The sequence below is a fragment of the Pleurodeles waltl genome, chromosome 3_1 (genome assembly GCF_031143425.1).
Source record: "Pleurodeles waltl isolate 20211129_DDA chromosome 3_1, aPleWal1.hap1.20221129, whole genome shotgun sequence".
Lineage (NCBI taxonomy): Eukaryota > Metazoa > Chordata > Amphibia > Caudata > Salamandridae > Pleurodeles > Pleurodeles waltl.
In genome coordinates this window covers 564515595-564541259 of record NC_090440.1, presented here as the reverse complement: position 1 = coordinate 564541259, position 25665 = coordinate 564515595, and the positions used below count along the sequence as shown (strand labels likewise).

The window sequence follows — 25665 nt, the reverse complement described above, 5'->3', positions numbered from 1 at the left end:
CTGGCCTCAGCACTGATGGCAGCCATTGTCCCTGTGTCTAGCCTCCCCCCTCCAACTTCCTCCACCCCGACCCAATCCCCTGTACCTCTGCCTATCTCAAGCACACCATCAGACCAGCCTGCACACACCTCACGACACAAGGGAAGCACAGGCAAACATAAGCACCACACATCCCACAGGTACTCACGCAAGCATCACACACATACAGACACACCAACATCCACTGCCTCCGCTGTGTCCCCCTCCTCGTCGTCTCCCTCCTCCCTCCCAGTCTCGTCTACACTCACACCTGCATGCACTACCACTACAGCCACTATGTCCCGCACCAGCACACCCACCACCACACCCCGCTCACGTGCACTCACCACCCCCACTACCATTTACACGTCCTCTGTGTCCTATCCCAGTGTGTCTGTGACGCCCCCTCCGAAGATACACAAACGCAGCACACACCCACCCAACAGCCATCCACCTCACGACAGCCTCCAGCCCATGCACCTGCACCCAAATCAACAAAAGTTACACCTCCTACAACCACCACCTCTTCCTCCACTCCCAAACCCCCTCCATCCACCGGTCCCAGTGTCTCCTAAAAACTTTTCCTGGCCACCTTTAACCTATTTCCCACCACCACCCCCCCAACTCATAGGTCCCGTACTAGCACCTCAGCCAAAAAATCTCGGGACCAGTGGTGCCTGTTGTTACAGGTATGTGGAGTGCACCGGTCACCAGGCCAGCCAGTGTGGCACAGAGCCACAGCACAGCCAGTCCCCCCCTGTGAAGCACCAGAAGTTAGACAGTGCCTGGTGGGAGAGGGGGAAGACTCCAGCCAGCAAAGCCGCTCACAAGGGTCCCGGGGGGAGTGTCGTCTCAGCTGTGACTCCTCCCAAGGTGGGGAAGGGGCAGAAGGAATCTCCAAAGTCTGGGAGGAGGAGCACGGCGGAGAGGACCGCCATCATCCCCGCTGCCCAGGAGGCCACTGCCACCCCCATCGTCACTGGCCAGGAGGCCACCGCCAGAGTCACTGCCCAGGAGGCCAGCCCCATCGTCACTGGCCGGGAGGCCACCGCCAGAGTCACTGCCCAGGAGGGCAGCCCCATCGTCACTGGCCAGGAGGCCACCACCAGCCCCATCGTCACTGGCCAGGAGGCCACCACCAGCCACAGCCCAGCTGGCCAGGAGGGCCCCGCAAGCCACAGCCCAGCTGACCCATGAAGGACCGCCAGCCACAGCCCAGCTGACCCATGAAGGACCGCCAGCCACAGCCCTGCTGGGCAATGAAGGACCGCCTTGGCAAGCACCGCTGAACAGGCCAGGGACCTCTGAACAGGACAAAGACCGCCATGGAATGCACCGCTGAACAGGTCTGACACTGGCAACACAAACACCGCTGAACAAGCCAGGGACCGCTGAACAGGGCAAAGACCGCCATGGAATGCACCGCTAGCCCATTTGCGGCAGGGGCAGTGACGCAATTGGGACCGTCACGGCGTGTGTGCTGCACTCTGGGCACCAGTCCCCCTCCAGCACCAGTGGAGACTGTGGCTTTGCACTCCCCAGGATGGTACAGTGGGCAAACCACCCACTGTAGAGACTTGAGAGACTGTGGCTTTGCACTCCCCAGGATGGTACAGTGGGCAAACCACCCACTGTAGAGACTTGAGAGACTGTGGCTTTGCACTCCCCAGGATACATCAATGGGCATGGAGCCCCCTCGTGGATCTGGCGTGGTGCACTCATCTGATGCCCCAGCAGTGTTCTCTCCGTTTTGATCATGTATCTTGTGTGGGCCTCGCCCATGTATTTTGGGCCCAGTGGTCCACGGACAATGAATGGTGCATTACCTGCACTACTAATCGTGGTGTATTTTATGTTTAATGTGTATACATATCTGTATATATTTGCTTACTGTATTTTTATATAATACAATGGTTCAACTCATTTCCTTTTGTCTTTGCATTCTTCCGGGGGGGTTTGGGGGGTGGTACTGTAATGTATAGATATGCATTGGTGTGTGTGTTGTAGTGGGTGAGGGTCGGGTTGGAGGTTGGAATGTTGGTTGTGTGTGTCCCTGTGTTTTTGCCTCCCCCTCCCCTATGTCGTAGGTGCAGTACTCACCGTGCTCTTCGCCGCCGGCGTTGATGATCCTCGTATAGGAGCAGGAAGACTATCGCTGGCGGAATATCGAGTTCCGGCTCCATGGTGTCCTGATTCCTCGTGGGATGTGTAGAGGTGAGCGTTTTCCCTTTATAATAGCTGTTTCCGCCGTGTTTTTATCCGCAGTGAATCCGCCCCGGAAAAGGTGGCGGATTGGTAGGTTGTGATACTGTGGGCGGTACATTGCCTTCCGCCTGTCTGTTGGCGGTGACAGCCAAGCTGTTGGCCTGTACCGCCGTGGCGATCGGAGTGTTAAAGTGGCTGTCTTTGTTGGCGGTTTTCGCCACGGTCATAATTCCAAAATTTTTACCGCCGGCCTGTTGGCGGTCTTACCGCCGCTTTAACACCGTCCGCCAGGGTTGTAATGACCCCCAAAATCTCTTGAAGCTAAACACAGAAAAGGCCAAAATAGTGGTGTTAGGCCATACTCCTTCTTTATGAACCAGTTTCTTTTGGCCAGCCGAAATGGGTGTGTTGTCTCCCTCAAAACCTGTGGAGAAATGCTTGGTAGTTATTATCGATCAAAGTTTATCTCTTAAGCCACAAATTATTGCCATTGTTTCTAAATAAGTATTCATGTAAAAAACCATTAGGAAGATTCCGCCATTTCTTTCTATGGAAACCATGAAGACGGTCATGCTGGCCGTTATCGGCACCAGATTGGACCAATGCGACAACATATATCTTGTCTTTCCCGAATCTGAATTCAGAATGCTGCTGCCAAGTTGATATTTTCAATCCCCTCGAAGAGTGCAGATGACAGAGAGCCTATATTGGCTACCAATTAAACAGCAGATTACATTTAAAACTTGTTTTTTAATTTGTAAGATACTGAAGGGAATGGCCACAACTTTCATAACAGACCGTATAGTTAGATACTATCCAAGGAGGACTCTCCATTCAGCATTCACTAACCTTTCGGTGACCCCAAGATTTAGAGAAACCAGAACTGGAGTGTGCTTTCCAGTGATGCTGCCATTGTTCCTGTTAAGAAAACAGTACAAAATAAGCAAAAGTCTGAAAGGCACACTTCAAAACAATTAGCTTGATAAACAATTCGTTTGAACATTGAGGAGGTGTGAAATTTCTTATGTTTAAGTCTGACTTGACAGAGCATATGTCTACAAACGTATCATTGTCAATTCTTTAAAATACACATAGAGTGGACTTTGGCTTCATTCAGAGGAGTATAGCCCTCTCACTGTATGCTATTGGCTGTTGGTGAATCATTCCGCTTTCCAGTAAGGGCTTTAATTTGAATTCACTATTTTTCTTCTGTAAAGTACACTCATCATTACACTTTTAGTAACATTCAATTCTTCATGTCCTAAATTAATTCTACACAAATAAATCTTTTTTTGTTATTTCTCCAAGCTTTAAAGAATAAAAAATGTCAGACTTTAATGTGATGAACATCATTTGTCCATGCAACACATGTAAATAGCATTTGTGAATGAATGACTGTGTACATACTTTGTCACATTAAAGCCTGACCTATTGGTTTTGCCAATGGTTGTATAATTTGGTGGTTTGAATGGGGGTTAGTGCTAGGGGCAGGCTAAGAGCTATGGTTTGGGTTAAGGTTCGGATCAGATATAGGTAGTGCCAGCCTTAGGGTAAAGATTAGGGCTGTTGTTACAGACAAGACTGGATGTAATGAAGTGTAAAATTAGTTCTTTCCCCTCTTTTAAATTTAAAACATGGTTTTATCAATTATTAGTGTGTATGTGTACTTTTTGTCACTTCACTTTTTATTTTTCATTTACAACACCCTTTTTTCTTACAAAATATGGCCCTGAATTAGAAGATGATAGAAACAACATATTGTCCTGTCCAGACTGCTGGTTCTTCCCCCTTGCCATTAAGAGGGCAGCGTTCCCAGTGACTTAGCCAAAACGTGCTTCATAATTAGCAATCTCGTAGCTGACATGCAGCCAGAAATTGAAATGTACAGAGGGGGCTGCTCCCTTAGGGCAGAGGTGCATCGCCACCCTGCTGCAAGCGCTGCCAAAAGAGGTGAAAAATAAAATGGTAATAACATAAATTTATTACCATTTTATTTTTTTCTTTCCCCCAGCCGAGCTGTGTTTAGGGGCGGGATCACTGCTGCTGAGTGGCAGCAGGGGAGTGATGCTCACTTCACCAGTTTACACTGTGCATGTCATTTTGGCCAGCCATCTTGCAACAGCCAGTCTGACATGCAAAGTGTAAACCTCTCCACTCAGCTATCTGAAACAGCTGAGTGGAAAGCAGGCACAGGCCCCCAGTGCCTGATGGAGCTTCAAGGCAGCCCGCTCCAACCAATCCTGGTGCTGCGCTCATGCTGCTGACGTTATCTAGATTGGTGTGAAGACTTCAATTGCTGCACTCAGAGCGCCGAGGGGCTGCATGAGGACCGGAGGAGGTGAGCCAGGGGAGGTAAGTATACTATTTCTATTTTTCATTTTCCCTCCCACATACAACTGGTGCCCTAAATATTTGGTTAATTGCCCCACCAAATGTTTAGGGTACCAGCTGCCTCTGGAAAAGTACCCCTCGTTTATGATCCCAAGCATCTCCTACTTGTGTAGTCGGATCCCCATAGAGATAAAGCTGCCTGAGATGGCAAATAAAACACTTGAGAGCGACATAGTGGCTCCTTGTCTCCTTTTAGGTGAAGAACTTGGGTCCTTGGAAATGTACCCTCAAAGTGGTGTTCATCAGTTCCTAAATTACTTTTATCATAATCTTTTCAAAATAATTGCCAAGATTCATGATTTCTATGACTTACTACCAAATGTACTGCCCTTGCCGCTTTGTGTTGGAGAAGCTATTTAAAGGTTATATCGATTCACTGGTTAGGTAAAATGCTGATATGTTAAACACTAACTGCAGGCAGGTGGGGATGTTTAAGATTAATATGTATAGATTTTAGAAGCAGGGCTATAGATGTACCTCGAAAGCTACTCATTACCACACACCTTGACACCACAGTCTCCCTTCACTCCAATCATGCACATAAGCACAAATACACAAGACACCCACAAATAAGGCACCAACCCAAGACAGTATGGGGGTCATTCTGACCCTGGCGGTCCATGACCGCCATGGCGGAGGGCGGCGGAAGCACCGTCAACAGGCTGGCGGTGCTTCCTGGGCGATTCTGACCGCAGCGGTAAAGCCGCGGTCAGAAAAGGGGAGCCGGCGGTTTCCCGCCGGTTTCCCGCTGGCCCAGGGAATCCGCCATGGCGGCGCTGCTTGCAGCACCGCCATGGGGATTCCGACCGCCTTCACTCCACCCTGTTTCTGGCGGTGTCCACTGCCAGAACCAGGATGGCGGGAACAGGTGCCGTGGGGCCCCTGGGGGCCCCTGCACTGCCCATGCCACTGGCATGGGCAGTGCAGGGGCCCCCTAACAGGGCCCCACAAAGATTTTCACTGTCTGCTTTGCAGACAGTGAAAATCGTGACGGGTGCCACTGCACCCGTCGCACCCCTGCAACTCCGCCGGCTCCATTCCGAGCCGGCTTCATTGTTGAAGGGGCTTTCCCGCTGGGCCGGCCGGCGGTCTTCTGGCGGTCGCCCGCCGGCCCAGCGGGTAAGCCGGAATGGCCGCCGCGGTCTTTCGGCGGGAACCGCTTGGTGGGCGTCGACCGCCGACCGCCGCGGTCAGAATGACCACCTATATATTTCGACAAACAAAGATACTAGAACTCTCCTTATATAGAGTAAAAGCCGAATATAGCAACACAATTATTTTAAAAAACGTGTTTTTGAGACAGTTGTTCTTCCCTTTCAAACGTATTACTGGTTTGAAAGTAAATTTGGAGAATTCCAGTCATTAATCTTGTCTGCCCTAGTCCTACCAGCGTTTCACTGTTCCTAACCTGAAATGTGGCTGTCTTTTTGTATACACCATGTGAGACACGTTGTTTAAATACTTTGATTTAATTAAGTTCAAACATGAATTGCTGTTGCCTGGTCTGGTTCTACATAGGAATTATTTTTCTTTTGATAACCATTTTTTTCTAGAAAAAAGAGACACCCCCATGAGCACAAATATGGAGCTGAGCAAGGCTAATACATTCGGATGCATTTTTGAAACTCACAAGATAGAATGAGTATTGAAAACATGTACTTGTCTTTATCTGTTGAATATTTGGTATAGTTTGGTTTATTCAGATAATTGTATCACTTTGATTTTGGGTCAATTATCAACATGAAAAGAGAACATTTACTTTAGATGCTTTCCCAAAGCTATGAGTTTTCAAGACATGACTTCGCCATGAAAATGCTTAATTTCCTTTCAATTTGTAAAAAAACAAAGTATTATTTGTTATAATTTTCATCCAGTTTCTACTAAAAGCAGACTAAAAGAAAACACGTTATGAAACATTAAACATACTATTTTAAATCCTTAAAATTAGGTGGGACTACCTCGCAGCCTGACCGTGTCAAATTATTACACTCCCAATTCCATCTAAGATGGCCGGGAGTTCACCTTATGCTTTTGATATTGGTTGAGTCAGGTTGTTTACTTCAAAAATACCACAACAAAACCATACATGCCCTCGATTAAATTTGGGGCCAAATACGCCAACTATACCAAAATAATTGTTCATTTTTTCTTACCATCGGACCAGATAATCTCTAAAGACTCGATAAAGTCCTAGGCCTGAGAGCCACTTATAGGGTCAAACACATGTTGGTTATTGCAGTTGAACTTTGTACATTGGAAACTATTGTGTGATAAATATTACAGGAGATACATTAATAGCATATGATCTTGGAATTATATGAATCTATGTACCAATAGAACTGACACTAGGCAACTTAGTAGTTTTCCCTGTGACAAATGCATCTCTTGTATCGCTAAATGTGTCTCTAACTAGGAATAAGGGTTTTTGACTTAGGTTTGAGGTAAATTCAATATGTACATATTTGGCTCTCTTTACACAAAAGATATCAATTCAAGCTGCTGACCCACACCTACAAAGCACTGCACAATTAAAGGCCAGCATACATCAACCCCCACCTGAGCTTAATAACCCATCAAACACCTCCCCTTTGCCGCCCTCTCCTTCACTCACACCCCCCGCCTCAACTGAAGCACCAGTGGAAGATGCTCCTTCTACTACCTTGCAGTGAAAGACTGCAACGGCCTCCAACTCCGGACCTCCTCCTCTTTAAACGACTTCAGAAAGGGACTCAAGACCTGGTTGTTCAAATGATTTCTCCTGAGCATACTAGCCCTTAGTGCCTGGATACCCCTGTGGGTGATTAGCTGGGTTTTACAAATCGTGGTTTACTTGATTTGATGAAATATAGATATTTGCAACTGGGTACTAGGTCAGTGTAGCCTTTTGACCAGTAGCCCTTCTCTTTCTAAAGATTATTTAACAGGCACAGTAATTGTATACAACATCGTTGGCAGCTTCTAGATATCTTATTTAGATGCCTCCTAAATCTGCTTAAATCACGTTGTTGTCTACATTATCAAATTCATGTGTAGAATAATGTATCTGGGCAAAGCATTGCACCAACTGAAGGAGAGAATCGAAGAACACTGAGGACCAGGAAAATAAATAATAAAATGGGGGAGGGAGAAATTTCAGTAACCATAACAATATCACTGCTCAACTAAGACTCCAAGAGCCAGATGTACGTAGATGCAGTTTTGCATTTCCTAAATAGAGACTTCATAGAAATTGCTATTTAGGAAATGCAAAATGCTATGTTCCAAAATAACAATTTCCTAATAGCGATTCCTACAAAGTAGGAATCGCTATTAGGAAATCGCAAATAAGAAATCCCATGCCATTTGTGACACCGGGCTGGTTTTGCATTTGGGAATTGTAAAACCAAGGATGGCTATGGGCAAAAGCCGCCCCCTCCCCCCGAAATGCACCCTAAAAATAGTGGTGCACATGTAGAGCACACATATGCCCTTTTAAAAAAAGCATTTTGGGGTGCTTTTTTTAAATTGCACATGGTTACCATCGACTTGAAGTCAATGATAGCTGCATTTCCTGAATGCCTAACTTACATTTATGAAATGCTTTGTACATCTGAATAGGAATCGCAAACAAGTAATAGGTGCATATGCAAGAGACACATTGGATACACTGAGGCCCTCATTACGACTTTGGCGGTCTTTTAACAAGACCGTCAAAGTTGGGGGCTCCAGAGGACGGCCATATTATGAGTTAAGTCAGATTTCCGCCCATTTACGGGTGGAAAATCAACACCGTCGGCCTGGCCGACGGCGGAAGAGAGGCGTTTCCACTGCCAGCACTGCCACCTCAAAAGGCCACCGCCCGCCGTCTTGTGATACATAATATGGCACGGCAGTTTCCTGAACAGCGGTGGAGTGCTGGAGGTGGAAAACGCTGAGACCCAGCCCCTCCCAGACGACTGCCTCACCGAGACAGGTAGATGGACCGTCCGAAAGGGGGGGTATTGGGGGTGTTGTGTGAAGGTGTGTGGTGTGTGTGTGTATGTGTAGCAGTACGGGTGTGCATGAGTGTGTGTGTGTGTGTGTATGTGTGCGTGGAGGGTGTGTGTGTCCGAATGGAAGCGGAGGGGATGAGGTGTGTCAGGGTGCAATTGCGTGCGTATTTGTAGGCAGGGGGGTGGAGGTATCTGTGTGGGTGCATGTTTGTGTGTGAATGGGGTGTCTGAGTGCGTGTTTGTGAGCGATCGAATTGGGGTGCCTGGATGTATGCGTGCAGTTGGGGGGTGTCTGCATGTGTATGGATGGGGGGTGTCTGCATGTATGCAGAGGGGAGGGGGTGTTGGGGAACGAATGAGTAGGTGTGTGTATTGGGATGCATACAAGTGGGGGTGCATGTGTGCAGGTCTGCGAGTGAGTGGGGGTGTCTGTGTGGATGCGTGCGGATGGGGGGTATGCAAGCTTGCAGATGAGGGTGGTGTCTGAAGGTGTGTGGATGTGTGGGGTTGCAAGTGCCAGCAACAGGAATGGAGATTCCTGTCACCGGGTGCGTTACTGCCGGGGTTTTCATGGCGCTGCAACCGCCACGGAAAGACTGGCATTGTGCTGACTCATAATACCGCCGGCGGTCTTACGGCTGCCGCCGGGTGGGAGGTACTCAAATCCAGCCTGGCGGTCCGACTGCCCGGGTGGTACTGGCAGCGTTGTGGCAGTTTGGCTTCAGCCAAACCGCCAATGTCATAATACGGCGATCTTTACCACCAGCCCCACAGCGGTAAAGACCACCACCGCGAGTGTGGCGGTCTTCAGACCGCCACACTCGTAATGAGGTCGTGAATGTATAGGGCACGGCATCAGGTACTTAATGAGATATTCTACCTTACTTGATTCAGGAGAAGCTGTATATATTGGCCCTACTTTTTGAATGCTCAACATGTGACACGAGAGCTAGTTACACAGATTTCTCAAAAAAATACCTTGGCAATGAGTTGTGCCTCCCGGATAAGTGTATCCAGTGAGGATGCATTACCTTGCCTACTGCCTCACTAGCCCTAGAAAGGCTGGACCACACTTGAATCAGAGTCCTCTGTGGAGGTAGGATCTTGTACCGACCATTTACTAGAGATGCTATTTCTTTATTTTGTAGTTTTTTGGAACTGCAATGAAATTGTTCTGATTCATTCAGTTTCTTCACCGACTCTTTAAACTGTTACCTTTCTACTATGCAGATTTGGGCTTCCATGTTTATGTCTTGGGGAACTGTTTTTTTTTACAGGTGGGCAGAGTTTGTGGGGTTACGAAAAGCTCCCTGAGATTCCGCAGAATCCCACCAATGGGCCTATATGCAGCTCGTGCTACAAATTAGCTCGATTAGCATGAACAGCGCTGAAAATTAGCACGAGCAGCACCATGTGTTGCACAAGAGCATGTAGCCATTCAATTTGATTTTGCTGCCTCTTCAGTAGAAAATCTACTAGACCAGCAGAAAATCTACTCGAAAAGCAGCCCTCTGACTGCAACCGCTCGCGAACACTGGTGACCACCTGCATTAGAAAATCTCACTCGCGCTCGCCAGCTTGTATATTCTGGAGCCACACAGGAGAACAATTCTGTCATGCAGCAATTGGTGGAATTTGGCCAGAACTCTGTGTTAAAGAGTAGCACAGAATGGCCAAAATTCCAACAATTCCGCTGGTAGCATGGAATCTTTCTTCCACCCCCTAATGTTTTTGAGAAAGGCTTGTGGGCAGGATTAATTTGTGTCATTTCAGTCAGTGTTTGGATGCACCCATGCCCTGAGGGCCCATCAGTGCCGATGTCTGGATCCATAATGCTGATTTTGTTGTCATAGGCATACATGGATCATGCATGTTTGTCATGACATAAGTCTGTCTCATGGGCTGTGGTATTGTCGAGCCAGGAGGGGTGCCCAAAGCGCTACCCTCTTAGTGGTGAAAGGCTACTGCCTTTTCCAGAAGCTAAGCAGCATGAGACCAGTGGTGGTAGCATACTGTTGTAGTAATCAGTAGGAGTGAACAGGCCCTTGTTAACCTGTGTCAGTGGAGTGAGGCCTACAGACTTCCTCATTCAAAGTCCCGCTGCTAAGTGCTTAACTCACACATGGCTATCATCAGGTTGTCGTGAAGTGCTGCGCAGCACAGGAGTGGTATACCTGCGCTGGGTGTATGTGTGACTGGGAAGAGTACAACGCATGGATAATGCAGTACTGGGCAGTGCGTGCATGTTAGGCGCATATGCTGGGTGTATGTCTGCCTGTGCTTCGTAAAATACATGAAGGATATTGAGCTGTGCAGTACATGCATGAGAGTTGTATGTGTTGGCTGCATGTTTGTCTGTGAATGGTACACTACAGGAGGGATACAGTGCTGTGCAGTGTGCATATATTAAACATATGTACTGGGTGTGTGTGTGTGTGTGTGTGCCTGTGAATGGCACAATACATGGCAGACTATGGGTTCCATTTTGGGAGACCAAGGCCTGCATGTTGAAACATGAGAAGGCAGCAGAATCCCCCCAGACAGATTGCTGTAGCCCTGTAAGCTGGGTGGAACGCACTGGAGGGTGTAGAGCCAGGCTTATCCTGTACACTTTAAAGGGTGCTCTTTGATTCAGAGAAAAGTCACAAGGAACGGGTCAGGGCACATCTCAGGAAGGAGATGGGGCTCATTGGGTAATCATAAAGAGAAGGGCTGTGACTAACCTTTTCAAACACATATCACTGTGTCTGACATACAGGCATGAAAACTAGTCACTCCTATGGCCTGTGTTGTGGGGCTATCAGCTTTGGAGTTGCTCCTGCTGTGACAGACTGCCCTCAAGAGGAATAGAGGGCAGAAGAGTGGGCACTTCTAAAGGAAGAAGACCCCCAAAATAAACTTCAGAGACTCAGGAGCCAATTAATATGTTAGCAGAGAGGGAACGCTATTCCCTCCCCGCCAGCACAGTGTTCCGCCCTTATGATTTAAATGTCGGCGGACCATAGGTATGGCTACGTCAGTGACTACTCTGTCACCACCGTAGCCAAACTTCTCTGATGACCCCATGGAATAAGAGCTGTTGGACAATTGGTTGTATGTCTGTCTGCCCAATTATAATGGGCAGACATGTAGTCAGGTTTTTTACTGTGTGTCAGGGGCCATCATGCTGACATCTGATGTGCCCATTGGGTTGGTGCCCATGTATAGCAGAGGTGTGGTGACCCAAAACACCAGACACTCCAATACTGCAGGTGTGGGTGAGACTGAATTTGGGCCAAGTTAGCCACAGGGGAACTCACTTGCTAAAAAGCACTTTGGAGTTGGAATACTTTTGGCTTTACCATATAGCAATAATGGACTCTTGAGACTCGGACTAACAGTGGCACTTACTCTGAATGTTGCCTAAAGTGAATGGGGCGGAACCACAATCTCCACAGCAAGATGTGAGCGGTAAATAGTGAACTGCCTATGAAACACTAGAGCCCTGACCTCAGGGGGACTGTGTAGCTGTGTGTGAATGTCATGTTTACCTGTCTGTTGGTAGTGGTAAACTACAATACTTCTCTTTTTTCATAAGAGTATTTGGACAAGTATTTATTGCTGCTGCTGCAATTATACTGAGTTGTGAGCCTGTGTTCATTCCCTGTATCTACCTTCATCCTGGAAGAGTCTTTGACCACGCTAACTCTGAGAGTCAAATGCTTAAGGGGCACTTGGCCCAGTTGCTCAGAATCCAATGTAGGTGGGCCACAGGATATCAGGAGTAAAAGGCCTCAGCCCCTACGTATGGGCTCAGTAACACCTGCTTTCCCCAAGACCTTCTAAAAGGGGTTCTGACAGTCAGCTAAACATAAGTTTGCATGTTTCAAAATTGGTATGGTTTGTTTGTTCATTTCGTGTTTTAGAAATTCCTGATAATGAAAGTGCCATGTCTCTCGAACCCCTTCCACAGGAGAGACAAATGAAGTTAAACTGCCTGAAGCTATTGAGACAACAGAAGATGTCTATATAGTATGCACCATTTCATGTCACTAAATCCCTCGAACTTTAAATTGAAACATGTTTTGACTGAAATATTTTGTTGCACAGATTGCTAATCTTATGCAGGTTTCTCATTTGCTGCTTTTGTTACCTTGGATCACCTCATACACCAATACAACCATTGCAAGATTTGGTTTAGGGCATTGGCTGTTATTTTAAAATTACAATTATTGAGCTGACGTATTACTGAATGAGACTGATTGATTACTCTCGAGCCCCACTCTGGCGCCCCCCCCCCCAGACTGTGGTTGACTCTAACTTGGTACTTATATTATTGACTCTGACCAGAGTAGGATGACTGCTCCATCAGGAATGTCATTACCTTTTGCCTGGAACGAGGTGAAAACAGTATTGCAATGTCAACAAAGCACAAGCACCTCTTTCTAAATATTAAACGATATCCCACAGGCAGGAAAAAGTGAAAACAATGTAGCTCTGGCATCTGTTGATTCAATCTATTGGTAAAGCTGTATTAATTACCTCATTCTTATTAAACAAGGCAGCCTTGCTTCAAAATCTGTAGATACATTTGGCATCAATGCACTGATCCTTGAACAATCACAGACCTGGGAAATAAGTCCCCATGTGCTCCCTGTGGATCCCTGCCTTTCTATCCCCATTCTGACAGCCCTGTCTAACATAGCAATGCTAGCTACTGAGTGGGTCCAGACTGACATGTGGCTGATTTTGCTCAATCCTGGATTACTAAATATGCCAGCCCTATATCCTACCATAGTTGCCAACCTGAGGTCTGAGTGTCTCCTTCACAACTCCTTTACCATTTCCATGGTACCAGGGTGACTTGTGGCTGACACTGTCCTGACGTACCAAACTTTGGGCCAGATTTACTAAAAAGTGGGACACTGTGGTGCCTTGCCAAAATTTGCAGCGCTGCATCAATTGAGAAGTGCAGCGAGGAGTCGTATTTACAAAAAAATATGGCACACTCCTGTGTTTCCCCCTGTGCTGGCGCTATATTTAGCTGCCAGCACCAGCGCAGGCATCCTTGCATCATAGTGCAAGGGTGTCTGTGCTGAGGGGATTGATTGTTTATATGCAGGAAGTTGTCCCTTCCTGCTTGTGTATGTGCAGGAAAGTGCCCCTTCCTGCACATAAACAATCTACAGTAGCGAAGCAGCACACATAGAAGTACCAAATCGTCATTTCTGAATGATTGTTTATGTCCAGGAAGGCACACCTTCCTGCACATAAACAGTCATTCATGTCCTTTTGCTCTTTCTATGTGTGCTGCAGAATGCAGCACACATTGAAAAGCAAAAACGAGGAGGAATAAAAGTATTCCTCCTCATTGCGCCATGCTAATGCCACCCCTGGGGTGGCGTTAGTTTATAGGGCTGCCACAGAATTACACCTTCTTGTAATTCTGGGGCAGCGTCAAAAGCAATGGGTGTTGTGTGGAACGCCCAGAGCAACACCCATCTCACGCCCCTCAGATGCAGAAAACTGCGTCGGAGAGGCCCATATGTACAAGGTGGTGGCAAGCCACAAAAAGTGGCTTAGCGCCGCCTTGTAAATGTGGTGAACTGCACAGCACCACCGAAGTTTCCCAAAAAGTGACACTCCAATGGCAGTAGGGCATTGTAAATCTGGCCCTTTGAGTTTTAACAGCCTGACGTGAATGGATTTGCCTCGACCTTATGGACCTTTCAGAAGAGCTTAATGCCTGGCACCGTTCTGACTCTCAATTTTTAATCTGTTTGTTATTTTGCAGAGCCATGCCTACCTTTAAGTGGTACTGATCTGACATGTGACTAACACTGTCATGTTGTATTACTATGCCTCGAGATGTATGGGCTGACATTAGACTGAGTCAAACCATTGGGCCTTTCTAAGGAGCTACTGGCTCGTAGCTACCATTTGCAATGGCATAGGCTGGTGTACTTTCAACTCACCATACTTGTCAAGGAGTGAAATCAGAAGCATGAAAAAAAGATTAGAAAGGACAGCTTCAGCAGCCCTTTGCTGCAGTGGGAAACCACTGGGTGTACTTCTGCCGATTGTCATTCCCATGCCTCCACCCCTGAGTGGCAGTCTTTGCCCCATGCACTATACAATGCCCAACCCCACCACCAACCCTGTGTCATGCTGCTCCATCCTACGCACTCTTCCCTCCACAGGCACAGTTTTTGGCTTCCTGCCTCCCTCTGAACCCGACTTTTCTCCGCTGCTCCTTGACCCTATGACTGTGAACTTTCTCCTGCTTCTCCAAAACGGTCACTCTTGTCCTTGAAGCCCCACGCTGTTGTCACATACTGGAAACTTTTTTAAAGCAGCACTATGCCTTAAAATGACGTGGGCAACTTTTTAAAAAAAATACAAATTCCCATTTCGTATAGCAGTTCAGGGACCAAGGTCGGGTATTCACGGGTGGTTTAAATTTCCACCTGCCGAATTCATATCCATTAGGCAGGTCATTGCAGTGTTACCTGTTACTACATGTGTGGCATCGCAGATTGCATTTCCGTTCGCAAACCATTCAGTGTGTAAATCGAACATCCAGGGGAATGATACACCAGGCACCAAGTGTCAGCCCTAGTACACTTTCTGAGGTGACAGCCTAACACGTGCTTTATGCTTTTGCCCTATTGGGTTTTTGGCCAGTTGCCAACCTAAAATGTGATTTTCTTTTGCTGAGGTCTATCCTCTTCCAGATAAACCACTGAATCAGTCTGACAGTGATCCAAGTGCAAAATAAAAAGTATGGGATGCAAAGCTGTGAGAGTGATGACAATGGAGGTGGAGTTAGCGTGTGTTGTATGCCTTTAAAGAGCCTAAGTACCAAACAGTAGGTATAACATAAAAAACTACAAGTCCCAGAATGCATGCCGTTATCAAAAATGCAGACCTGGATTAAGGCGTGACATGTGACATATAGCTACCTGCCAGCTTACACCAGACCTGCAAACTTCACCAGAAACCTCACAATGTGAGTAGGGGGCGGGGCCTTGGATAGGGTGTGGCCTCGTGCAGAGAAGCACCTAAGAGGCACCTTTGCCCCCACCCTGGCCCCAAACACCCTCCATAAAAAAAAGATAGCTTGCTGAGGCTGCTGTCAATGTCCTGGGGTGTTTCACACCATTAATGGACATCAGCAGTTAAAAGCCTCTGGAAATGAGCTGAAAACCACTGTTCACAGTGGTTTTTAGCTCGTTTTCCCTGCCACCGTGTAATATTGGCTCCTCACCGGGAGACCATGTAAGGAGAGTCAATATTGTGTCACACAATGGCGCCTTGTGAGTTGGCAGGTCTGTTTTTGAAATGAGGAGACCACATTCTTGGAGGCAATCAAAGGTGCTTCACAAAAGTCAGGGAAATGGCAGAGAGGGCCTTTCAAGTGCAGTTGTGCTGATGCTAATGACTGTTTACAGCAGTGGCCCGTCCATACCTACGGGCTGAGGGGCCATGCCTCAACCTTTTTCACCAGCAAAGCGTGTCTGTAAGGTGGAACAGAGATCAGCCTGACAGACACTCTTCTTGTTCAGGTCAGGCAGCCAGGAGCTAGACTTACGCAAAATACAGAGGCTCCAGGTTGGCTGGGCTGAACTCTCCCAGGCTGAGGATTTCACAGCCCTGGGGGGTCTGACCTTGTCAGCTTGGCAAAACTGCCTTGAGACACTCCCCCTCGTAATGCCCACTTCGACCTCTGCTTTAAATCAATCACCAACTATCTTTATTGTCCATTCTGCCTCCACATACTTGATCCAAGAGGCACACACTCCCAACTGGTCTACATGAAGCAGGTCACACACATATACGTACATACTTGCCCTAAAGAAAATATTGTAAACTCATATGCGTGTGTCTTTTGCGGCATCTGGCAAGTCCTCAGTGCTGTGTCTCTACAAGCGCATCAGCTGTGACTCCCTTCATTGTGCAATTAAGAGAGAAAGAAAGAGAGAGAGTGAACTACCACACCAAAAGCTATATATGTTTGTGTAGATCGCAGGTGAGCATTTTCATGAGGATAAGAATCTTCCTTGAACGTCCATGCTTGTGTACATCATCAGCGCTCAAAGAGAAAGTCTGCAATATGGCGACTTCAACAAACCAACGGACACAATAATTAACTTATTGGAGAAATTAATTATGATGTACGGTTCGCCAATAGGGCTTTGTTCCTTAGCGCAAAAGAGAACATTGTGAGCATCACTACCTTAACTAAAACTATAAGGTCAAACTAGGAGTAAGCAACAATATGTTCATGACACTACAAGAGAAAGTGAACACATGGGTCTATAATAAGGATCCGATTACAAGTTCTCAGACTAGAATGTCTCCTGCCTCCAGGAATACAAATAACCTCCAATTACAAGATAATTGAGAATGACACCAGGAAGTCAAACTTTTCCTTGTCAGTCCCCGCATTGCTTCCATTTTCTGACGGAGTTTTACTTTGACCTGAAGCCTGCTTTCAACTTTAAAGTGTCAAGAATAAAATCTGGACCTGTGGTTTTCCAGTGTTCCAGTGGCCCCTCAGTGTTTCTCTCACAATGTGTTTCTTTGTGTAGTGCGGTCACACCAGTCTGTTTCACAATATCAGGACGTTTCAAAACCGAATTCGAGAAAGGACACATTGGGAAGGATACCTAAGTCGGATATGATGGAACCTTCAGTAGTACAAAAACACAAGGTCTTGGCAGAAGCTGCAAGAAGACAAGTCTGTACAGCCAAGCCTGATCTTGATATTTCTTGTTGGAGTTACATACTTATGGCACAGTGGTATTTTATTGTAAAAGAGCCTTAAAACCGAAAACGAATCCTCGCATCAGATGGGAGCACCTAGGATCGTTGTCCTAAGAAAATGCAAACATTCACAAGTGGCTGTCACAAAAAAAAAAAATGTTGTCCCAGAAGGCTCAGAGTACAATCCAACATACTACAGTAAAATCACAACAGTTTAAACAGTTGTATATCTTCTGCATGCGAACTTCTGATTCAGTGGCTTGCGCTGCAGGCAGCAATGCTTGGAGGTCAGCAGGCAGGGGCTGTCATCCACCAGACACCAAGATGTGTGCCGCACCATGTACAAGAGCACGAAAAAGTGACTGAGAGCCACATGCACCCCTTCCGGTACTTACAGTTAGGATGCAGAACTTAACACAAACAGTCCCCCCTTTGATTTCAGGTAGCACTGGGGAGAGGAGGCAGAATTCTTGTGCCTCATGTACTTCATCTGGCAATGATTGTGTGATACTGGAGGTGGCCACCTACTGCTGAGACAGCAGAGTCTGTGGTGTAGACCCCAACAATATCGATAGCCACCTGTTGCCGAGACGGCAGAGTCCGTTCTGTACAAACCCAACAAAATACATGGCCACCTACTGCAGAGACAGCAGAGATTCTATGGTGTAGACCCCAACAAAATCCAGGGCCACCTACTGCAGAGACAGCAGAGAGTCTTTTCTGTAGACCCCCCAAAAAAAACATGGCCACCTACTGCAGAGGCAGAAGAGAGTCTGTGGTGTAGACCCCAACAAAATACATGGCCACCTACTGCAGACACAGCAGACAGTCTGTTCTGTAGACCCCAACAAAATCCATGACCAGCTACTGCCGAGACAGCAGAATGTGTGTGGTGTAGACCTCAACTAAATCCATGGTATGCCACAGCCAGGTTTTACACCGAGCCCAAGTCCCTAATTTGTGGAAAAAAGGCATGCAAAGGCCCAAGGTTTTACTTAGGAGCTCGCTGCCAGTACTGCTGAATACCAGGACTGTTGAATACCTATGTTTGATTTCTTCTCATGACTCTTACTTCCACCACTTCCTGTCTGTAAATATCACTCTTGCAGGTTCTTACTCACCCCTGCTTACCCACGCCCCTTCACAGTGTTGCAGGTGATACCAGAATCAAGGGTCAGCGGGATGGTGTTTCTTCTAGTAGAAGGAAACACGATCATGACAGGTGCATCTCTCTGAAAACTGTTGGCCCATCACAACCCACAAGTTACTAAGTAACCTTTTATTTAATTACAGTGTTCTGATGTTCAGAGAAGATAAGTGTGTCATTGCCAAAATTATAAAACATCACTAAAACATGTGCATACAAATTAGAAATTAAAAACGGGAGATGGTTTGGGGGTTTAGACCATAAAATAATTGAACACGTCTCCAAATATTTGGAAGGTCTGCTCACTCTTGAGAATAACTGTTTGGAGTTTAATAAAGCATATTTACCTTTTTTGATTGACTCATCATAAGTGCCCATGTTATCACAATCTGAAAGTTGATCTTGATACGAATATACTAATGACCTCACTCAATTTGTAAGAACATTTAACGTTTATTAGCGCTACGCCATATAAAAATCAATTTTCCACATGTCACCTGTCCAAGAAAAATTCACATGGCAGGAGAGCTCTGTGCGAAGTCGGTGGGCCCCGGGGGCTCAGATCTCCGCAGGTCCTGTGCCGGTGTCCGTCGGGAGTGTGCGGGGTCCAGCAGGCGCCTCCTGCAGGGTACAGGTTCAGTAGAGAGGAGCCGGTTCTGTTGTAGGGAGTTTGGTAGAGCTCAGAGCCTCTGGCTGTGACTGTCAGACACACACCCTTATCAGTTCTCCGTCCAGCAGCCAGACACAAAAAGCTAGGCTGGAAAAGTGATAAGGAGGCAGGAGTGACTGAGGAAAGGCTGAGGAGAAGACTGGTAGTGGCCAAGCACTGCTTCAGGATAACGTTCCTATAGAGAAATGCAAAGTGACGACTGAAGGCTCAGAAAAGATAATGGAAAGAAAAGAAGAGTCAATATGTTAAGCATACATCAAGTGCCTCTCTGGTAACACCCCCTACTGACCACACCCACTTCTGGTAACCCTCTACCCCATACACTTGCTGTCCCTCTTGTCAGTCCCCCAACCGACCCTACACTCGCTGCCACTCTTCCAGCATCCCCAACAAAACACATTGGCCTTTTCAACTGCACGCCCCTGCCCTCTGGTGAAATCACATTTGAACAATTACTTATATGGCGCCCTCCTCCAACCATACACCTGCTCACACTCCGGTAAACACAGATCCATGCACTGACGGCCCACTAATCATGCACCACCCGCTTTACTTGTGAACCGACCACCCCTACCATAAACTTCTTGCTCATCAGGAAGAGCCATGAATGTACACTCCCTGCCGCTCTAGTAAAAGCCCCTCCATAGGCACTCCCAGCTGACATACACACTTGTCTCCACTCCCATACACTCTCTACCCCACCCCACCTGTCCACTCCCTCTTGCCTGCACCGTGGCAAGCACCTTCCCAGACCCTGATCCTACACTCCCTGTTGCGCCAGTAGCCTGAGGACCATAAACTTTCTGCCCCACTGGTGAACCCCTGTGCACTGCCTCTTCCTGAGATGATCCCCCTACAACTATGCACACTCTGCCTTCATAGTAATGCCATAAACCTACTTCCTCTCATAGCATCATGCATCCAGTGTATTTTCCCCCTTCTAACACCATATCTTACTCCTGTGAAGACAAAGCGAAATCTCACTAATAACACTGTCCACTAAGAAGACAAGGAATTTGAAAATACCATTAATACAAATGTGATAGCATTGCACCCCTTTTAAGGAAACTTGCAAAATATGAGGACGCTTGCTGGAGATTGAATAGGCAAACATGTTTTCTGGATGAAAATATACACAACAAATACAAACAAGCCAAACACGTGTTTTATATATTTTAAATACTTAATGTTCAATAGGTATGGGATAAATCACTTTTTACATTAAGTATCAGGGGCTGGTTGATAAAAGTTAAAAGAGTTATTCTTATTTTGTTGCCAACCAATGTGAACTTATTTTGAAACACCACAAAAAAGTACGACTTATAAAATACCACTCCACAAGACTCTCGATGGAGCATTATGGGTTTTTGCTTTCGAAGCTGTCACTTTTAACTTCTAAGCTAAAGAAAAATCTCGCAATTGGCTGTTCCATCTTGTTACTAAAGAAATAGCCTACAAAATGCAATAAAACTTTGTAAAATTTCAAGGTTCTTATGACGCAGCCTTTATTTTGTTATATATAAAATCTTGGCATAGTTAGTTATTGTAATTTTCCTTCGTTATCAGTTATTGTCATTTTCTAGATGTAAAAACCTATTTCACAAAGAGATCTTCACAGAAAATTAGAGGCGGTGCTAAACAAGTTAATTATTACTTTTTTTACCTAAAATTATATTAGAAAATATTTGCTCTCATCTATTTTATGTTGTAAAAAACATCTAAGTAAGTTACCCAGATTTTAAAGTTATGTCCATGGGGAAAACATCTTAACAATTATTTGCAGTTTAAACTGTTTTTAAACGTTGTTTAACATATTTCTAACTGAAAAGGTTGTTTTTTCAATAAAAAAAAAGTAAACGCTCATAGATACCTTATTCATTAACTTTTACTTCTTTCGCTTGATCCAACTTCAGCAAAATGAGTCTTTTGCAGTATTTTCCTCAAATGTTTTTAAGCTTATTGCACTTAGAGGAACACCTACAAATTCCCGTTATGTGCGGGCATTTTCTGTAAAAAACGTTTTGTGGGTTAGTTTTACCAAACCAGAATTGGAAAAAAAAATTAACATTTCTGTAACCTTATGTTATGTTTAACAAAAGGGCATTTCGTTTTTGTTTAAATGTAAACTTTACCTTTGAAAGTTTTTGAACCAGCATGTAATTAGATGTATTTCTATTGGACTTGTTCTGTAATTATTTATATTTGAAGTGTAAATATTAATTAGAAAGGACGTACTGTATACGCTGCTAACATTCTACCAGTTTTAGGTGTGCTTTTGTCATGTTTGCGTGCTAGGTTTTTGTCTCTGTGCTGCCCTTGTTAGGCTCTGTGCCTCCCCTTAGGTTTGACAGTGGAAGCCTCTCGGTTCCTGTCTATTTGATATCTGTGATACAGTCCGTGTCCCGGTGGGCTCCGGTTTTCTGTGTTTGTAAGCTATTGTGCTACTGTTGCTGTCTGTGTTAGTCTCTTTCGTCGTGAGCCGGTCTGTGAAGCTCTATGTACGTCTGCTTCTGGTGGTATCAATCGCCCTGGGCCAGTCTTTCTCAGTGCCTTTGCTCCTATGTCTGTCTTTGAAATTCAAAATATGAGTGTGCGTCTGTCTGTGATGGTGTCTGTGCTTTTGCTGCGGTCTATGTCTATGCTGGTCCGACTAGCCCAAACTCTTGTGTCTACTTTTCTTGTTTTTGTCTGTGTTCCTCTCTCTCCTATTAGGTCTATATATTGCAGGCTCTTTCTGAAGATCTGTCTATCCCCGTTCCACTCTCTGTCTTCTTGTATCTGTCATGTCCTGGTCACTGAAGTTCTCTGCCACTGGGTATGTATGTATGTATGTACGTATCTATGGATGTGTGTATGTATGCGTGTATTTTTGTAGCATAAGCCTAGCCAAAAGGCAGCAGACTGCTGTACATGTTCATAGGCAAGGGTCTGTCCCTTTTATTATCTGTACTCATGTATCTGTCTTTATATCCTTTCCTCAAGTGATCTGTGCATCTTCAGCAGAAAGTCTGTTCTCATATGCTATTGCACTTATTATATCTGTTTCTTTGTTCTCTGGTCGCACTGGAGGTCTCTGTGCCACTGCCCCCCATACTGCCTTTACTCTCTTCTCTCTCCACGTCTATGACCTGACATTTTCTCGGCCTATCATTAGACTCCTGTACCTGGAGGCCTCTTTGCCCTTGCCTTTGTTGGTCATCATTGGTTGCTGTACTCCTGCCTACCCGTGTATTCCTCTATGTTTCTATCCCTGGAAGTCTCTGGTGTCTAAGCTACAGTTTAAGGAAATCCCTGTGCTCTGGTCTCTGGAGATCCCTGAGTTTTTCTCTCTTGATGTCTCCCTACCTTCATCTCTGAAGTTCCATTTCTATGTATGTTGGTTACTTTCTCTAGATTGCTGTGTGCTCCTCTGAAGGTCTATATGCTCCTGTCTCCGGAGGTCTCGGTGATTCTGTGTCTGGAGCTGTTTGAGTTCCTGTTTCTAGACTTCTTTCTGCCCCTGTTTGCAGACTTCTGTTTGCTCCTGTCTGGAGGTATCTGTGCTCCTGTCTGTGAAATTATTTGTTGTCTTGTCTCTGATTCTCTGTGCTCCTATCTCAGAAGTGCCCTGTTCTCCTATCTCTGGAGCTCTGCTTCTATACCTGAAGGGCTCTGTGCATCTGTCTCTGGTGGTCGCTGTGTGCCTGTCTGTTGAGTTGTTTGTGCTCCTGTCTTTGGAGTTCTCTGTGCTCCTGTCTCTGGAGTTCCCTGTTCTCATGTGCCTGGGGCTGTTTGTGCTCTATCCCAGGAGGTCTCTGTGCTCATGTCTGTGGACGTCTTGGTGCTCTTGTCTCTGGAGTTGTTTGTGCACCTATCTCTGGAGTACCTTGTTTTCATGTCTCTGGGGTTGTTTGTGCTCCTGTCACTGAAGCTCTCTGTGATCCTATCTTTGGAGTTCCCTGTTCTCATGCCTCTTGAGCTGTTTTGCTTCCATACCTGTAGGTCTCTGTGCTCCTGTCTGTGTGCTCCTTTCTCTGGAGTTGTTTGTGCTCCTGTCACTGAAGATCGCTGTGCGCTCCTATCTATGGAGTTGCCTGTTCTTGTGTGTCTGGAGATGTTTGTGCTCTATCCCTTTTAGTCTCTGTCATCCTGTCTCTGAAGTTCCTTGTTCTCATGTATCTGGAGCTGCCTGTGCTTCTATACCTGGAGCTCTCTGTACTCCTGTCTGTGGAGGTCTCTGTGCTCCTGTCTATGGGGTTGTTTGTGCTCCTGTCTCTGGAGTTCTCTGAGCTCCTATCTCTGGAGTTCCCTGTTCTCATTTTTCTGGATCTGATGGTGCTTCTATACCTGGAAGTTCCTGTGCTCCTGTCTCTGGAGTTGTTTCTGCTCCTGTCTCTCGAGTTCTCAGTGCTCCTGCCTCCGCCTGTCTTTGTGCTTCTCTGTCTTCTGTGCTGTATTTATCCGTGCCAAGTTCTCTCTTGTCTCCTGTGATTATGTGTCTCTGTGCCTTTGGGGTTTCCCTGCTCCTGTCTCTGTAGCTGATATTCTTTAGCTCCTAGGTTTGTCGCTGTACTCCCGTCTCCGTCGTCCCAGAAGTCGTAGTGAGGAGGAACGAACAGAAAGTGCGTTCCGTATTTTTTATTTGTATCGCTAAACGGCTCCACTATTAAAACATTTTTCTAAAAAAACTATTGTAAGCGTGTCGACACCTTTCCTTTTTGCATTTAAAGCATACTCTGTTCAGTTCAGCACCGTACTAAATAATCTCTTTAAAACTGCGCCTGAACTGTAATTCACTTAAACTGCACTCTGCTTTGCTTGACCCCGAGCCCGCCAGTGTGAACAAGTGGGGTCTGTTCCTCTGTCCTGTCAGGGCCGTGGCAGCTTTCGTCAGCACAGCACTTCTTCCGTCGGGTAGGGTACTCCCCATACACCAGAGGAGCACACCATAAACCCAGGAAAGTCCTCCACGCGCCCGGAAGCACTTCAACCGGATATCCCACGGACGCGTCTTCCTCAGCTTGCCCCCTAGAATCAGTCCCCCTCGCTTGCATCACAGTTTCCCAATTGAGGGGTCTTACTTGCACAGCAGCAACCATGCCTCCTTTGTCTCTCTTAACGCCCACACCTTTCAGTCACTCCCCACGGATGTGTGCTCACTGCAGAACCCGCTACCGGCACTCACATCTCCTTCACAAAAATCCTCACAAGTGCACCCCCAAGTAAACCCCCTCCCGCCCCCTCGACAGACATTTGCTCTCCTGGTGTCCAAAGCCCCCTCCTCTCTCTTCTAATAGCCAGCCCCACCCCATGCTGTTCAAAAGTGTGCTCACGTGCGGTTCACGCCGCACTGCCGCCTGTCCGCGCACTGCACGAGCCCCGACAGAAGCATACCCACCTGCGCCCCGTTCCCTGCAGGGCTGCGGCGACTCCGGCTCCCTCCTCTCCACCGCCCCTCTGCAATGTCTGCTGTCCAGCCCAGTTCTGCTGAAGTTCTCAGTTAGACAGCTCCCTTACTTGGCAAACTAGGTGGGACTGGGGCGTGGGCGGAGCACTGATGTGTAAAACCAACCGTGTATTAGCATGAAACGCCCCATCTCCTTTGCGAAGCCTCTCCTCACCCTGCCTAAAAAGACTCCACCATCTAGGCCTGCGGTGGACCGTGAACTTAGTATCTGGAGCCTGCTGTTCTTAATATCCAGGGTCGGACTGGGGCAAAAAATAGGCCAGGGGACAAAAATAAAAGTGCCCCCCGCACGTTACCGAACCTTATAGCTAATAAAGTGGGCCACATTTGCTATTCAGCCAGTTTTGAACTTCATAAGACAGGCTATTTGAGTACTTTTTGAAAGGCATGGGAGCCTGCATATGTGTGTTTGCTGCAGGCAATGTTCGTGGTAATATCAGGGAAATCAATAGTAAAAACCTGCCCACAAGGTCATTAAAAAGGCCCACCAACTGCTAAAAATCCATATCATACTCACCTGTCAGACCAGCCCATCAGGCACTGCTGCATGAAATTCCCGAAATTATGTTAGTCGAGTAATTATTCTGCAGTTCGTGGTAAAAAATATAACTCAGCAGCAAGGGAACAACCGGAGCACAAGCAGCTGTGTGCAGCAATTGTGTTTTTCAAGCTAATTTTTGGTGCAGATGCGTCTTTGCATCAAGAATGTACGAATAGCACATTTTGCATTAAGACATATCATTAAAAGGTGGATTTGCATTTTGCATAAATATGTGTAATTCCCTCCAAATTTTGCAATATTTCGCATACCCCTACAAAATAGTCTATAGAGTCCACAGCTGTCCCTCATTCAATCAGGTCCAGCAAAGCCCTTATCTCCAAAAAGGACCAGGTAGTTCCAGGGCCCCTCACTTTGCACAATAAGTTCTAGCAGTCCCTTTTTTTGCCTCTGACTTGCTAGGGCCAGATCCCCTTCACTCGGCATCTTCATCTTGAAGGATCCCTCTGATTGTGAGGGTCTTGGGTCGCAGACACACATCTCAATGCCTAGGACTTGCAGAGGTCAACGGTT

The 25665-nt window shown here is 46.5% G+C and overlaps 1 long non-coding RNA gene across 1 annotated transcript; it reads right to left on the bottom strand.

Annotated features, from left to right (window-relative positions):
* Positions 1 to 18916: 18916 nt before the first annotated feature.
* Positions 18917 to 24608, bottom strand: LOC138283230 (uncharacterized). The gene is made up of 3 exons (XR_011201140.1): positions 24525 to 24608; positions 21018 to 21154; positions 18917 to 19322 (listed from the first exon to the last, which is right to left on the bottom strand). It is a non-coding gene; the product is annotated as an uncharacterized lncRNA (long non-coding RNA).
* Positions 24609 to 25665: the final 1057 nt, after the last annotated feature.